Below are 13,733 nucleotides of genomic sequence, written 5' to 3' on the forward strand. Positions count from 1 at the left end.
TCTGATGGGCTTAAACTCGAGGGTCTCAAGGGCTTGAAGGCAAGGATCTGATTGGCTTGAAGGCGAGTGTTTGATGGGCTTGATGGCAAGTTTTTCAAGGGCTTAAAGGCGAGTGTCTGATGGGCTTGAAGACGAGGGTCTGATGGGCTTGAATCAGAGGGTCATACTGGGTATAAAGGCGAGGGTATGATGCGTTTGAAGGTAATGGTCGGATGGGCTTCAAGGCGAGGATCTAATGGGCTTGAAGTTATGTGCTTGACCTGCTTGAAAGCGAGGGTCTAATGAGCTTGAAGGAAGGGTCTGCTGGGCTTAAATGTTAGCGTCTGATGGGTTTAAAGGCGAGGGTCTGATGGGCTTGAAGGATAAGTGTCTGATGAGTTTGAAAGCATGGGTCTAATGGGCTTGAATGCGAGGGTCTTTCGTGTTTGAAGAAGAGGGTCTGATGGGCATGAAGGCGAGGGTGTCATAGGCTTGATTTTGAGGATCTAATGGGCTTAAAGGCGAGGGTCTGATGTGCTTGAAGGCGAGGGCCTGATGGGCTTGAAGGCGAAGGTTTGATGGGTATGAAGACTTGGGCCTAATTGGCCTCAAGGCAGGGGTCTGATGGGCTTGAAGGCTAGGGTCCGATTGGTTTAAGGGTCGGGGTTGAAGGCTTGAAGGCGAGGGTCTATTCGGTGTGAAGGGCAGGGATTGATGAGCTTGAAGGTGATGATTTCATGAGCTTGAAGGCGAGGGTCTGATGGACATGAAGGCGAGTGTCTCAGGGTCTTGAAGACGAAGACCTGATGGGCTTGAAGGCGAGGGTGTGGAGGGTCTGATAGGTGTGAAGGCGAGGGCCTGATGGGCATGGAGAGGGTCTTAGTGAGGATGAAGGTGAGCGTATGATGGGTTTGAAGTCGATGTTCTGATGGGTTTCAAGGAAAGTATCTGATGGGCTTGAAGGCGAGGGTCTGTTGGGCTTGAAGACGAGGGTTTGATGGGCTTAAAGGAGAGGGTCTGCTGGGTTTTGAAGGCGAGGGTTTGATGGCTTTGAAAGCGAGTGTCTAATGTGCTTGAAGGCGAAAGTCTGATGGGCTTTAACGAGATGTTCTGATGGGTTTGAAGGCCAGGGTTTGATGGGCTTGAAGGCGAAGGTGTGATGGGCTTGAAGGTGAGGGTTTCATGGGCTTGAAGGCGACGATCTGGTGGGCTTGAGGGTGAGGGTCTGATGGGTTTGAGGGCGCGGATCTGATAGGCTTGAAGGTGAGGGTCTGATGGGTGTGAAGGGGAGGGGCTGATGGGCTTAAAGGCGTGGGTCTCATAGGCTTGAAGGCGAGTATCTGATGGACTTGAAGGCGAGGGTCTGATGGGCTTGAAGGCTAGGGTCTCAAGAGCTTGAAAGGGAGGGTTCGATAGGCTCGAAGGCGAGGGCCTGATGGGCTTGAAGGAGAGGGTCTTACTAGGCATGAAGGCGAGGGTCTGATGGGCTTGAAGGCGATGGTCGGATTGGCTTCAAGAGGAGGATCTGATGGGTTTGAAGGCGAGAGTCTGATGGGCTTGATGGTGAGGTCATGGTGGGCTTGAAGGCGAAGGTATGATGGGCTTTAATGCAAAGTCCTGATGGGCTTCAAATCGAGGGTCTGTTTGGCTTCAAGGCGAGTGTATGAGGGGCTTGAAAGCTCGGGTATGATGGGCTTGAAGGTGAGAGTCTCAAGGGCTTCAAGGCGAGGGTCTGATAGGCTTGACGGCGAATGTCTTACTGGGCATGAAGGCGAGGGTCTGATGGGTTTGAAGGCGATGGTCGGATGGGCTTGAAGGCGAAGATCTGATAGGCTTGAAGGCGTGTGCCTGACCTGCTTGAAGGCGAGGGATTGATGAGCTTGAAGGAAGGGTCTGCTATGTTTGAAGGCTAGAGTCTGATGGGCTTGAAAGTGAGCGTCTGATGGGCTTGATGTCGAGGGTCTGATGAGCTTGAAGGCTAGGTGTCTGATGAGTTTCAAAGTATGGGTCTAATGGATTTGAAGACGAGGGTCTGTTGTGCTTGAAGAAGAGGGTCTGATGGGCATGAAGGCGAGGGTGTCATAGCCTTGAAGGTAAGGATCTGATTGGCTTGAAGACGAGGGTCTGATGTGCTTGAAGGCTAGGGTCTGATGGGCTTGAGGGCGAAGGTTTGATGGTGTTGAAGGCGAGGGCCTGATGGGTTTCAAGGCGAGGGTCTAATGGGCTTTAAGGCGAGGGTCTGATGGGTTTGAAGGCGATGGTCAGATGGGCTTGAAGGCGAGGATCTGATAGGCTTGAAGACGTGTGTCAGACCTGCTTGAAAGCGAGGGATTGATGAGCTTGAAGAACAGGTCTACTATGTTTGAAGGCTAGGGTCTGATGGGCTTGAAGGTGAGCGTCTGATGGGCTTGAAGTCGAGAGTCTAATGGGCTTGAAGGCGAGGTGTTTGATGAGTTTGAAAGCATGGGTCTAATGGGCTCGAAGGCGAGGGTCTGTTGTGCTAGAAGAAGAGGGCTTGATGGACATGAAGGAGAGGGTGTCATGGGCTTGAAGGTAAGGATCTGATTGGCTTGAAAACGAAGGTCTGATGTGCTTGAAGGCTAAGGCCTGATAGGCTTGAAGGCGAGGGCGTGATGGGCTTCAAGGTGAGGGTCTGATGGGCTTGAAGGCGAGGTGTCTGATAAGTTTGAAAGCCTGGGTCTAATGGGCTTGATGGCGAGGGTTTAATGGGCTTAAATTTGAGGGTCTGATGGGCTTGAAGGTGATTTTCTGATGGGCCTCAGGGCGAGGGTCTGATGGGCTTGGATCCGGGAGTCTCATGGTCTTGAAGGCAAGGGGCTGACTACCTTGAAGGCGAGGATCTGATGGGCTTGAAGAAGAGGTTCTGATGGACTTGGAGGTGAGGGTTTTAGGGGCTTGAAGACGAGGATCTGATGGGCTTGAAGGCGAAGGTCTGATGGGCTTGAAAGCGAAGGTCTGATGGACTTGAAGGCAAGGGCCAGATGGGCTTAAAGGCGAGGGTACGATGGGCCTAAAGGAATTGAGGGCTAGGGTCTAATTGGCTTGAAAGCGACGGTGTGATAGGCTTAAAGACGAGAGTTTGATGGGCCTGAAGGCGAGGGACAGATTGGCTTAAAGTAGAGGGTCTGATGAGCTTAAAGTCGTTGGTCTGAGGGGACTGAAGGCAAGGGTTTGATGAGCTTGAAAGCGAGGGTGTGATGGGCTTGAAGGCGAAGGTTTGATAGGTTTCAAGGTAAGAGTCTGATGGGCTTCAAAGCTAGGATCTGATGGGCATGAAGGCGAGGGTGTAAAGGGCTTGAAAGAGAGGATGTGATGTGCTTCAATGTTAGGGTTTTGAAGGCGAGGGTCTGATCGGCTTAAAGGCGAGGATCTGTTGGGCTTGAAAACGAGGGTCTCATGGAATTGATGGCCAGTATCTAATGGACTTAAATGCAAGCGTCTGACGGCGGGAAGGGAAGAGGCTTACGGGCTTGAATGTGAGGGTCTGATGGGCTTTAAGGCGTGGGTTTGATGGGATTGAAGGCAAGGCTTTAACGGGCTTTAAAACGAGGGTTTGATGGACTTGAAGGCGAGGATCTTATGGGCTTGAAGGCGATTGTCTGATGGGCTTGAAAGCGTGGGTCAAATGGGCTTGAAAGAAAGGCTCTGATGGGTTTGAAGGAGAGGGTCTGATGGGTTTGAAGGCGAGGGTCTAAGAGCTTGAAGGTGAAAGATTGATGGGCATGAAGGCGAGGCTTTGATGGACTTGAAGGTGAGGGTCTGATGGGCTTGAAGGCGAAGGCAAGATGGCCTTGAAGGCGAGGGCCTGATGGGCTTCAAGGTGAGGTTCTGATAGATTTTAGGCGAGGGTATGATGGGCTGAAATGCGAGGATCTGATGGGCCTGAAGGCGAGGGTGTCTTGAGTTTCAAGGGGAGGTTCTTAAGGCTTGAAATCGAGTGTCTGATGGGCTTGAATGCAAGGGTCTGATGGGCTTAAAGGCGATGGTGGGATGAGCTTGAAGGCGAGCGTCTGATGGGTTTGAAAGCGAAGTTCTGATTGGCGTGAAGGCACGTGTCTGATGGGCTTGAAGGCGAGGGTCTGATGGGCTTGAAGTCAAGTGTGTGATGAGCTTGAAGACGAGGGTCTGTTGGGCTTGAAAGCGATTGTCTGATGGGGTTGAAGGAGAGCGTCTGATGTGCTTTGTGCCGAGGGCCTGATAGGCTTGAAGGCGAGGTTGTTATGGGCTTGAAGGCGAGTGTTTGATGGACTTAAAGGCGAGGATCTTATGGGCTTGAAGGCACGGGCAAGATGGTCTTGAAGTCGAGGGCATGATGGGCTTGAAGGAGAGGGTCAGATGGGTTTGATTACGAATGTAAGATGAGTTACAAGGCGAGGGTCTGAAGGGCTTGAAGGTGAGGGTCTGGTGGGCATGAAGACGAGGGCATGATGGGCTTTAAGGCAAGGACCAGATGGCTTTGATGGCGTGGGCCAGATGAGTTTCAAGGCAAGGTGTGATGTGCTTAAAGGAGAGGTTCTGATGGGCTTCAAAGAGAGGGTCTGATGGGCTTGAGGCGAGGGGCTGATGGACTTGAAAGAGATGGTCTGATGGTCTTGAAGACGAGGGTCTGATGGGCCTGAATGCCAGGATCTGATGGCCTTGAAGGCGAGGGTCTGATGGGCTTGAAAGCGATGGTCTGATAGGCTTGATGGCGAGGTATTAATGGATTTGAAGGTAACGATCTAATGGGCTTGAAGACGATGGTCTGATGGGCTTCAAGGCGAGGGTCAAATGGTCTTGAATAAATGCTCTCATGGGTTTGAAGAAGAGGGTCTGATGGATTCGAGGGGAGGGTCTAAGGACTTGGAGGTGAAAGTTTGATGGGCATGAGGGCGAGGGTTTAATGGGCTTAAAGGCGAGGGTCTGATGGGATTGAAGGCGAGAATCTGATGGGCTTGAATACGAGGGTATGATGGGCTTGAAAGCGAAGACCAGATAGGTTTGATGGCGAGAGCCAGATGACCTTCAAGGAGAGCTTCTTATGGGATTAGAGGAGAGGTTCTGATGGACTTCAAAGAGATGGTCTGATAGGTTGGTGGCGAAGGGCTGGCGGCTTCAAGGCAAGTGTCTGATGTGCTTGAAATCGAGGGTCTGATGGGCTTGAAGACTAAGGTCTGATGGGCATGAAGGCAATGGTCTTGAAGACGAGGGTCTCATGAGCTTGAAAGCGAGAATCTGATGGACTTGAAGGCGAGGGTCTATTGGGCCTCAAGGCCAGGATCTGATGGTCTTGAAGGCGAGGGTCTGATAGGCTTGAAAGCGAGTGTCTGAAGGGCTTGATGGCGAGTGTCTGATGTACTTAAAGGCGAGGGTCTGATGGGCTTTGTAGCGAGAGTCTAATGGGCTTGAAGGCGAGTGTATGAAGGGCTTAAAGGAAAGGGTCTCCTGGGCTTGAAGGGGAGTGTCTGATGGGTTTGAAGTCGAGGGCCTGAAGGGCTTGATAGAGAGGGCCATGTGGGCTTCAATTCGAGGCTCTGTTGGGTTTAAAGGCAAGGGTCTGATGGGCTTGAAGGCAAGGGTCTGATGGGCCTGAAGTCAAAGATCTGATGGGCATGAAGGCGATGGTCTGATTGCTTTAAAGGAATGGTCTGATGGGCTTATTGGCGAGGACCTGATGGGCTTGAAGGCGAGGGTCCGATGGGCTTGAAGGCGACGATCTTATGGACTTGAAGGCGATGGTCTGATGGGCTTGAAAGAAAGGCTCTGATGGATTTGAAGGGGAGGGTTTGATGGGTTTGAATGTGAGGGTCTAAGGGCTTGAAGGTGAAGGCACGATTGGCTTGAAGACGTGGACCAAATGGGTTTGATGGCGAGGGCCAGATGAGCTTCAACGCGAGGTTCTGATGGGCTTATATAAGAGGTTCAGATGGTCTTGAAATAGAGGGTCTGATGGACTGGAGGCGAGGGGCTGATGGGTTTGAAGGCTTGGGTCTGATGTGCTTGAAAACGATGGCCTGATGGTCGTGAAGACGAGGGTCTGATGGGCCTGAAGGCGAGGTTCTGATGGGCTTGAAGGCAAGGATTTGATGGGCCTGAAGGCCAGGATCTGTTGGCCTTGAAGGCAAGGGTCTGATAGGTTTGAAAGTGAGGGTCTGATGGGCTTGATGGCGAGTGTCTGATGTACTTAAAGGAGAGGGTCTGATGGGCTTTGTGGCGAGGGCCTAATGTGCTAAATGGCGAGTGTATGAAGGGCTTGAAGAAAAGGGTCTCCTGGGCTTGAAGGCGAGGGTCAGTTGGGTTTGAAGTCGAGTGCCAGAAGGGCTTGATGGCGAGGGCCAGGTGGGCTTTAAGTCGAGGATCCTATGGGTTTAAAAGCATGGGTCTGATGGGCTTGAAGGAAAGGATTTGATGGTCCTGAAGTCGCAGATCTAATAGGCTTGAAGGCGAGGGTCTGATTGGCTTGAAAGCGATGGTCTGATGGGCTTGATGGCGAGGGCCTGATGGGCTTGAAGTCGAGGATCCGATGGGCTTGAAGGCGAGGATCTTATGGACTTGAAGGCGATGGTCTGATGGGCTTGAGAGCGAGGGTCAAATGGGCTTGAAAGAAAGGCTCTGATGGGTTTGAAGGAGAAGGTCTGATGGGTTTGAAGGCGACAGTCTAAGGGTTTGAAGGTGGAAGGTTGATGAGCATGAGGGCGAGGGTTTAATGGGCTTGAAGGCGAGGGTCTGATGGGCTTTAAGACGAGAGCCAGATGGCCTTGAAGGCAATGGCCTGATGGGCTTCAAGGTGAGGGTCTAATAGGCTTTAGGCGAAGGTATGATGGGCTTGAATGCAAGGATCTGATGGGCATGAAGGCAAGAGCGTCAGGAGTTTCAAGGGAAGGTTCTGCTAGACTTGAAATCGAGGGTCTGATGGGCTTGAATGCGAAGGTCTGATGGGCTTAAAGGCGAGGGTGGGATGGGCTTTAAGGTGAGGGTCTGATGGCTTTGAAAGCAAGGGTCTGATAGGCTTGAAGGCGCGTGTCTGATGGGCTTGAAGGCGAGGGTCTGATGGGCTCAAAGGCGACGGTCTGATGGGCTTGAAGGCAAGGGTGTAATGAGCTTGAAGGCGAGGGTTATTTGGGCTTGAAAGAGAGGGTCTGATGGGGCTGAGGGAGAGTGTCTGATGTGCTTGGTGGCGAGGGTCTGATGGGCTTGAAGGCAAGGGATCTTATGGGCTTGAAGGCGAGTGTGCTGGGCGAAAAGGCTAGAATCTTATGGGCTTGAAGACGTGGGCAAGATGGGGTGGAAGGCGAGGGCCTGATGGGTTTGATTGCGAATGCCAGGTGAGCTGCAAGGCGAGGGTCTCATATGCTTGAAGGTGAGGGTCTGATGGGCATGAAGACGAGGGCATCATGGGCTTGAAGGCGAGGACCAGATAGGTTTGATGGCGAGGGACAGATGAGCTTCAAGGCGAGGTTCTAATGGGCTTAAAGGAGAGGTCCTGATGGGCTTCAAAGAGAGGGTCTGATGGGCCTGAGGCGAGGGGCTGATATGCTTCATGGCGATGGTCTGATGTCCTTGAAAGCGAGGGTCTGATGGGTGTGAAGACGATGGTCTCATGGGCTTGAAGACGAGGGTCTGATGGGCTTGAAGGTCAGGATGGGCTTGGTGGCGAGGGTCCGATCTATTTGAAGGCGATGAGTCTTATGGGCTTGAAGGAGAGTGTATGATGGGCTTAAAGCGAGGATCTTATGGGCCTGAAGGCGAGGGCCTGATGGGCTTGAAGGGGAGGGCCAGATGAGTTTGATTGCGAATGTCAGATGATCTGCGAGGCGAGGGTCTGATGGGTTTGAAAGCGAGGGTCTGATGGACTTGATTGCGAGGTTCTGACGGACTTAAAGACAAGGGTCTGATGGGCTTTGTAGCGAGGGTCTAATGGGATTGAAGGCGAGTGTATGAAGGGCTTAAAGAAGCGGGTCTCATGGGCTTGAAGGCGAGAGTCTGATGGGTTTGAAGTCGAGGGCCGGAATGGTTTGATGGCGAGGGCCAGGTGGGCTTTAAGTCGAGGCTCTGATGATTTTAAAGACGACGATCTGATGGGCCTGAGGGCGAAGATCTGATCGGCTTGAAAGCGAGGGTCTAATGGACTTGAAAGCGAGGGTCAGATTTGCTTGAAAGCAATGGTCAAATCGGTTTGAAAGAAAGGCTGTGATGGGTTTGAAGGAGAGGGTCTCATGGGTTTGAAGGAGAGGGTTTGATGGGTTTGAAGGCGACGGTCTAAGGGCTTGAGGGTGAATGTTTGATGAGCATGATGGCGAGTACCTGATGGACTTGAAGGTGAGGGTCTGATGGCCTTGAAGGTGAGAATCTTATGGGCTTGAAGGCGATGGTCTGATGGGCTTGAAAGCGAGGGTCAAAGGTGCTTTAAAGAAAATCTCTGATGGGTTTGAATGAGAGGGTCTGATGGGTTTGAAAGCAAAGGTGTAAGGGCTTGAAGGTGAAAATTTGATGGGCATGAGGGCGAGGGTTTGATGGGCTTGAAGGCAAGGGTCTGATGGGCTAGAAGACGATGGCTAGATGGCCTTAAAGGCGAGGGTCTGATGGGCTTCAAGGCGAGGGTATGATGGGCTTTAGGCGAGGATGTGATGGACTTAAATGCGAGGATCTGATGGGCCTGAAGGCAAGGGTGTCATGGGTTTCAAGGGGAGGTTCAGATAGGCTTCAAATCGAGGGTCTGATGGGCTTGAATGCGAAGGTCTAATAGGCTTAAAGACGAGTGTGGAATGGGCTTGAAGGCGATGGTCTGATGGGTTTGAAAGTGAAGGTCTGATAGGCTTGAAAGCGCATGTATGATAGGTTAAGGGCGAGGATCTGATGACTTTAAGGCAAGGGTGTAATGAGCTTGAAGGCGAGGATCATTTGGGCGTCAAGGCGAGGGTCTGATGGGGTTGAAGGAGAGTTTCTGATGGGCTTGGTGGCGAGGGTCTGATTTGCTTGTAGGCGATGGGTCTTATGGGCTTGAAGGCGAGTGTATGATGGGGTTAAAGGTGAGGATCTTATGGGTTTGAAGGCGAGGGCAAGATGGGCTGGAAGGCGAAAGCCTGATGGGCTTGAAGGGGAGGGCCAGATGGATTTGATTGCGAATGCTAGATGAGCTGCAAGGCGAAGGTGTGATGGGCTTGAAGGCGAGGGTCTGATGGGCATGGAGACGAGGGCATGATGGGCTTGAAGGCGAGGACCACATGGATTTGATGGCGAGGGCCAGATGAGCTTCAATGCGAGGTTCTGATGGGCTTGAAGGAAAGGTTCAGATGTGTTTCAAAGGGAGGGTCTGATTGGCTGGAGGTGAGGGGCTGATGGGCTTGAAGGCAAGGGTTTGATGTGCGTGAAAGCGAGGGTCTGATGGGATTGAAGGCGAGCGTCTGATGGTCTTGAAGACGAGGGTCTCATGGGCTTGAAGGCAAGGGTCTGATAGGTTCGAAGGCGAGGGTTTGATGGGCCTGAAGGCCAGGATCTGATGGCCTTGAAGGCGAGGGTCTAATGGGATTGAAAGTGAGGGTCTGATGGGCTTGATGGCAAGTTTCTGATGTGATTAAAGGCGAGGGTCTGATGGGCTTTGTGGCGAGGGTCTAATTGGCTTGAGGGCAAGTGTATGAAGGGCTTAAAGGAGAGGAATTTATGGGCTTGAAGGCGAGGGTCTGATAGGTTTGAAGTCGAGGGGTCATGTGGCTTGATGGCGAGGGCCATGTGGGCTTTAATTCGAAGCTCTGATGGGTTTAAAGGCGAGGGACTGATGGGCTTGGAGGCCGGTATCTCATGAGCCTGAAGGCGAAGATCTGATGGGCTTGAAGGCAAAGGTCTGATGTGCTTGAAGGCTAGGATCTTATGGGCTTGATGGTGAGGGTCTGATGGGCTTGAAGGCAAGGGACTGCCGGGCTTGAAGGCAAGGGACTGCTGGGCTTGAAGGCGATGGTCTGATGGGCTTGAAAGCGAAGGTTAAATGGGCTTGAAAGGAGGGCTCTGATGGGTTTGAAGAAGAGGGTCTGATGGGCTTGAACGCAAGGGTGTTATGGGCATGAAGACGAGGGCATGATTGACTTGAAGGCGAGGACCAGATGAGTTTGATGGCGAGGGCCAGATGAGTTTCAAGGCAATGTTCTGATTGGCTTAAAGGAGAGATTCTGATGGGCTTCAAAGAGAGGGTCTGATGAGTTCTGGATGAGGGGCTGATGGGCTTCAAGGCGAGTGTCTGATGAGCTTGAACGCGATGGTCTGTTGGCCGTGAAGGAGAGGGTCTGATGGGCATAAAGGCCAGGATCTGAGGGTTTTGAAGGCAAGGGTCTGATGGGCTTGAAAGCGAGGGTGTGATGGGCTTGATGGCGAGTGTGTGATGTACTTAAAGGTGAGGGTCTGATGGGCTTTGTGGCGAGGATCTAATGGGCTTGAAGGCTAGTGTATGAAGGGCTTAAAGTAGAGTGTTTGATGTGCATAAAGGCGGGGTTCTGATGGCTTTGAAGTAGAGGGTTAGAAGGACTTGATGCCAAGGGCCAGGTGGGCTTTAAGTCGAGGCTCTGATGGGTTGAAAGGCGTGGGTCTGATGGGATTGAAGGCAAGGGTCTGATGGGTAAGAAGGCGAGGGCCTGATGGGCCTGAATGCAAAGATCTAATGAGCTTGAAGACGAGGGTCTGATGGGCTTGATGGCGAGGGTCTGATGGGATTAAAGGCGACGGTCTGATGGGATTGAAGGCGAGGGTCTGATGGGCTTGAAGGCCAGGGTCTGATGGGCTTGAAGGCGATAGTCTTATGGGCTTGAAAGCTTGGGTCACATAGGCTTGAAAGAAAGGCTCTGATGGGTTTGAAGGAGAGGGTCTGATGGGCTTCAAAGCGAGGGACTAAGGGCTTGAAGGTGAAAATTAGATGGGCATGAGGGCGAGGGTTTGATGGTCTTGAAGGCTAGGGTCTGATGGTCTTGAAGGCAAGGGCCAGATGACCTTAAATGCAAGGGCATGATGGAATTGAAAGCGGGGGTCTGATAGGCTTTAGGCGAGGGTATGATGGGCATAAATACGAGGGTCTGATAGGCATGAAGGCGAGAGTGTCATGGGTTTCAAGGGGAGGTACTGATAGGCTTGAAATCGAGGGTCTGATGGGCTTACAGGCGAGGGTGGGATGGGCTTGAGGGCGAGGGTCTGATGGGTTTGAAAGCGGGGGTCTGATAGGCTTGAAGGCGCGTGTCTGATGAACTTGAAGGTAAGGGTTTAATGAGCTTGAAGGTGAGGGTCTGTTGAGCTTGAAAGCGAGGGTCTAATGGAGTTGAAGGAGTGTTTCTTATGGGTTTGGTGGCGAGGGTCTGATGGACTTGAAGGCAAAGGTCTTGTGGGCTTTAAAACGAGGGAGTGATGGGCTTGAGGGCGAGGGTCTGATACGCTTTAAGGATAGGGTTTGATGGGTTTAAAGGCAAGGGTCTGATGGTCTTGAAGGCAAGGAGACCTGATGGTCTTGAATGTGAGGGCCTGATGGGCTTGAAAGAGAGAGCCAGATGGGTTTGATTGCGAATGCCAGATGAGCTGCAAGGCGAGGGTTCTGAAGAGGTTTAAGTTGAGGGTCTGATAGGCTGAAAGCGAGAGTCTGATGGGCTTCAAGGCGAGGGTCTGATGTGCTTGAAAGCGAGGGTCAGATATGCTTGAAGGCATGGGTCTGATGGGCTTGAATGCCAGGGTCTTTTGGTCTTAAAGGCAATAGCAAATGGGCTTGAAAGTGAGGGTCTGATGGGCTTGAAGGCGACGGTCCGATGGGCTTGAAGGCGAGGGCCAGAAGGGCTTAAAGGCGAGGGTATGATGGACCTGAAGGAGTGGGTCTAAAGATATTGAAGGCAAGGGTCTAATTGGCTTGAATGTGACAGTGTGATGGACTTGAAGACGAGAGTTTGATGGGCCTGAAGGCGAAGGACAGATTGGCTTAAAGGCGAGGGTCTGATGGGCTTAAAGGCGTGGGTCTGAGTGGATTGATGTCAAGCGAGGGTGTGATGGGCTTGAGGGCGAGAGTCTGATAGGCTTCAAGACTAGAGTATGATGTGCTTCAGAGCCGGGGTCTGATGGGCTGGAAAGGGAGGGCCTAATGGGTTTGAAGGTGAGGGCCTGATGGCCTTCAGTGCAAGGGCCAGATAGGATTGAAGGCGAGGGAGAGATGGGCTTGAAGGCGAGGTTGTGATGGGCTTGAAAGAGAGAGTGTTATGAGCTTGAATGTTAGGGTATCTTGGCCTTGAAGGCAAGGGTCTGATGGGCTTTAAGGCGAGGATTTGTTGCGCTTGAAAACTAGGGTCTGATGGAATTGATGACGAGTGTCTAATGGACCCAAAGGCGAGGGTCTGATGGGGGAAAGGCGACAGTCTTACGGGCTTGAATGCAGGGGTGTGATGGGCTTGAAGGCGTGGATGTGATGGGATTGAAGGCAAGGATCTGATGGGCCTTAAAACGAGGGTGTGATGGGCTTGATGGCGAGGGTCTGATGCACTCTAAGGATAGGGTTTCATGGGGCTTAAAGGCAAGTGTCTGATGGTCTTGAAGGCAAGGACCTGATTGTCTTGAATGTGAGGGCCTGATGGGCTTGAAAGCGAGAGCCAGATGGGTTTGATTGCGAATGCCAGATGAGCTGCAAGGCGAGGGGTCTGAAGGGCTTTTAGGAGATGGTCTGATGGGCTGAAAGCGAGAGTCTGATGGGCTTCAAGGCGAGGGTCTGATGTGCTTGAAAGCGAGGGTCAGATGAGCTTGAAGGCATGGGTGTGATGGGCTTGAATGCCAGGGTCTGTTGGTATTGAAGGCAATAGTAAATGGGCTTGAAAGTGAGGGTCTGATGGGCTTGAAGGTGACGGTCCGATGGACTTGAAGGCGAGGGTCAGATGGGCTTAAAGGCGAGGGCATGATGGTCCTGAAAGCGTGTGTCTAAAGGGATTGAAGGCAAGGGTCTAATTGGCTTGAGAGCGACGGTGTGATGGACTTGAAGACGGGAGTTTGATGGGCCTGAAGGCGATGGAGAGATTTGCTTAAATGCGGGGGTCTGATGGCCTTAAAGGCGTGGGTCTGAGGGAATTGATGGCAAGCGTCTGATGGGCTTGAAAGCGAGGGTGTGATGGGCTTGAGAGCGAGGGTCTGATAGGCTTCAAGGCCAGAGTCTGATTTCCTTCAGAGCCAGGGTCTGATGGGCTTGAAAGGGAGGGCCTAATGGGCTTGAAGGTGAGGGCCTGATGGCCTTCAATGCGAGGGCCAGATAGGATTGAAGACGAGGGAGAGATGGGCTTGAAGGCGAGGGTGTGACGGGCTTGAAAGAGAGTGTGAGGAGCTTGAATGTTAGGGTTTATTGGTCTTGAAGGCGAGGCTCTGATGGGCTTTAAGGTGAGGATTTGTTGAGCTTGAAAACGAGGGTCTGATGGAACTGATGACGAGTGTCTAATGGACCTAAAGGCGAGGGTCTGATGGGGGAAAGGCGACAGTCTTACGGGCTTGAACGCGAGGATGGTGGGCTTGAAGGTGTGGGTGTGATGGGATTGAAGGCAAGGCTCTGATGGGCTTTAAAACGAGGGTGTGATGGGCTTGAGGGCGAGGGTCTGATACGCTTTAAGGATAGGGTTTGATGAGCTTAAAGGCAAGGGTCTGATGGTCTTGAAGACAAGGACCTGATTGTCTTGAATATGAGAGCCTGGTGGGCTTGGAGTCGAAGGCCAGATGGGCTTGAAGGCGAGTGTTTGATGGGTGTGAAAACAAGAGCCTGATGG

Source organism: Panulirus ornatus, chromosome 38 (genome assembly GCF_036320965.1).
Source record: "Panulirus ornatus isolate Po-2019 chromosome 38, ASM3632096v1, whole genome shotgun sequence".
Classification (NCBI taxonomy): domain Eukaryota; kingdom Metazoa; phylum Arthropoda; class Malacostraca; order Decapoda; family Palinuridae; genus Panulirus; species Panulirus ornatus.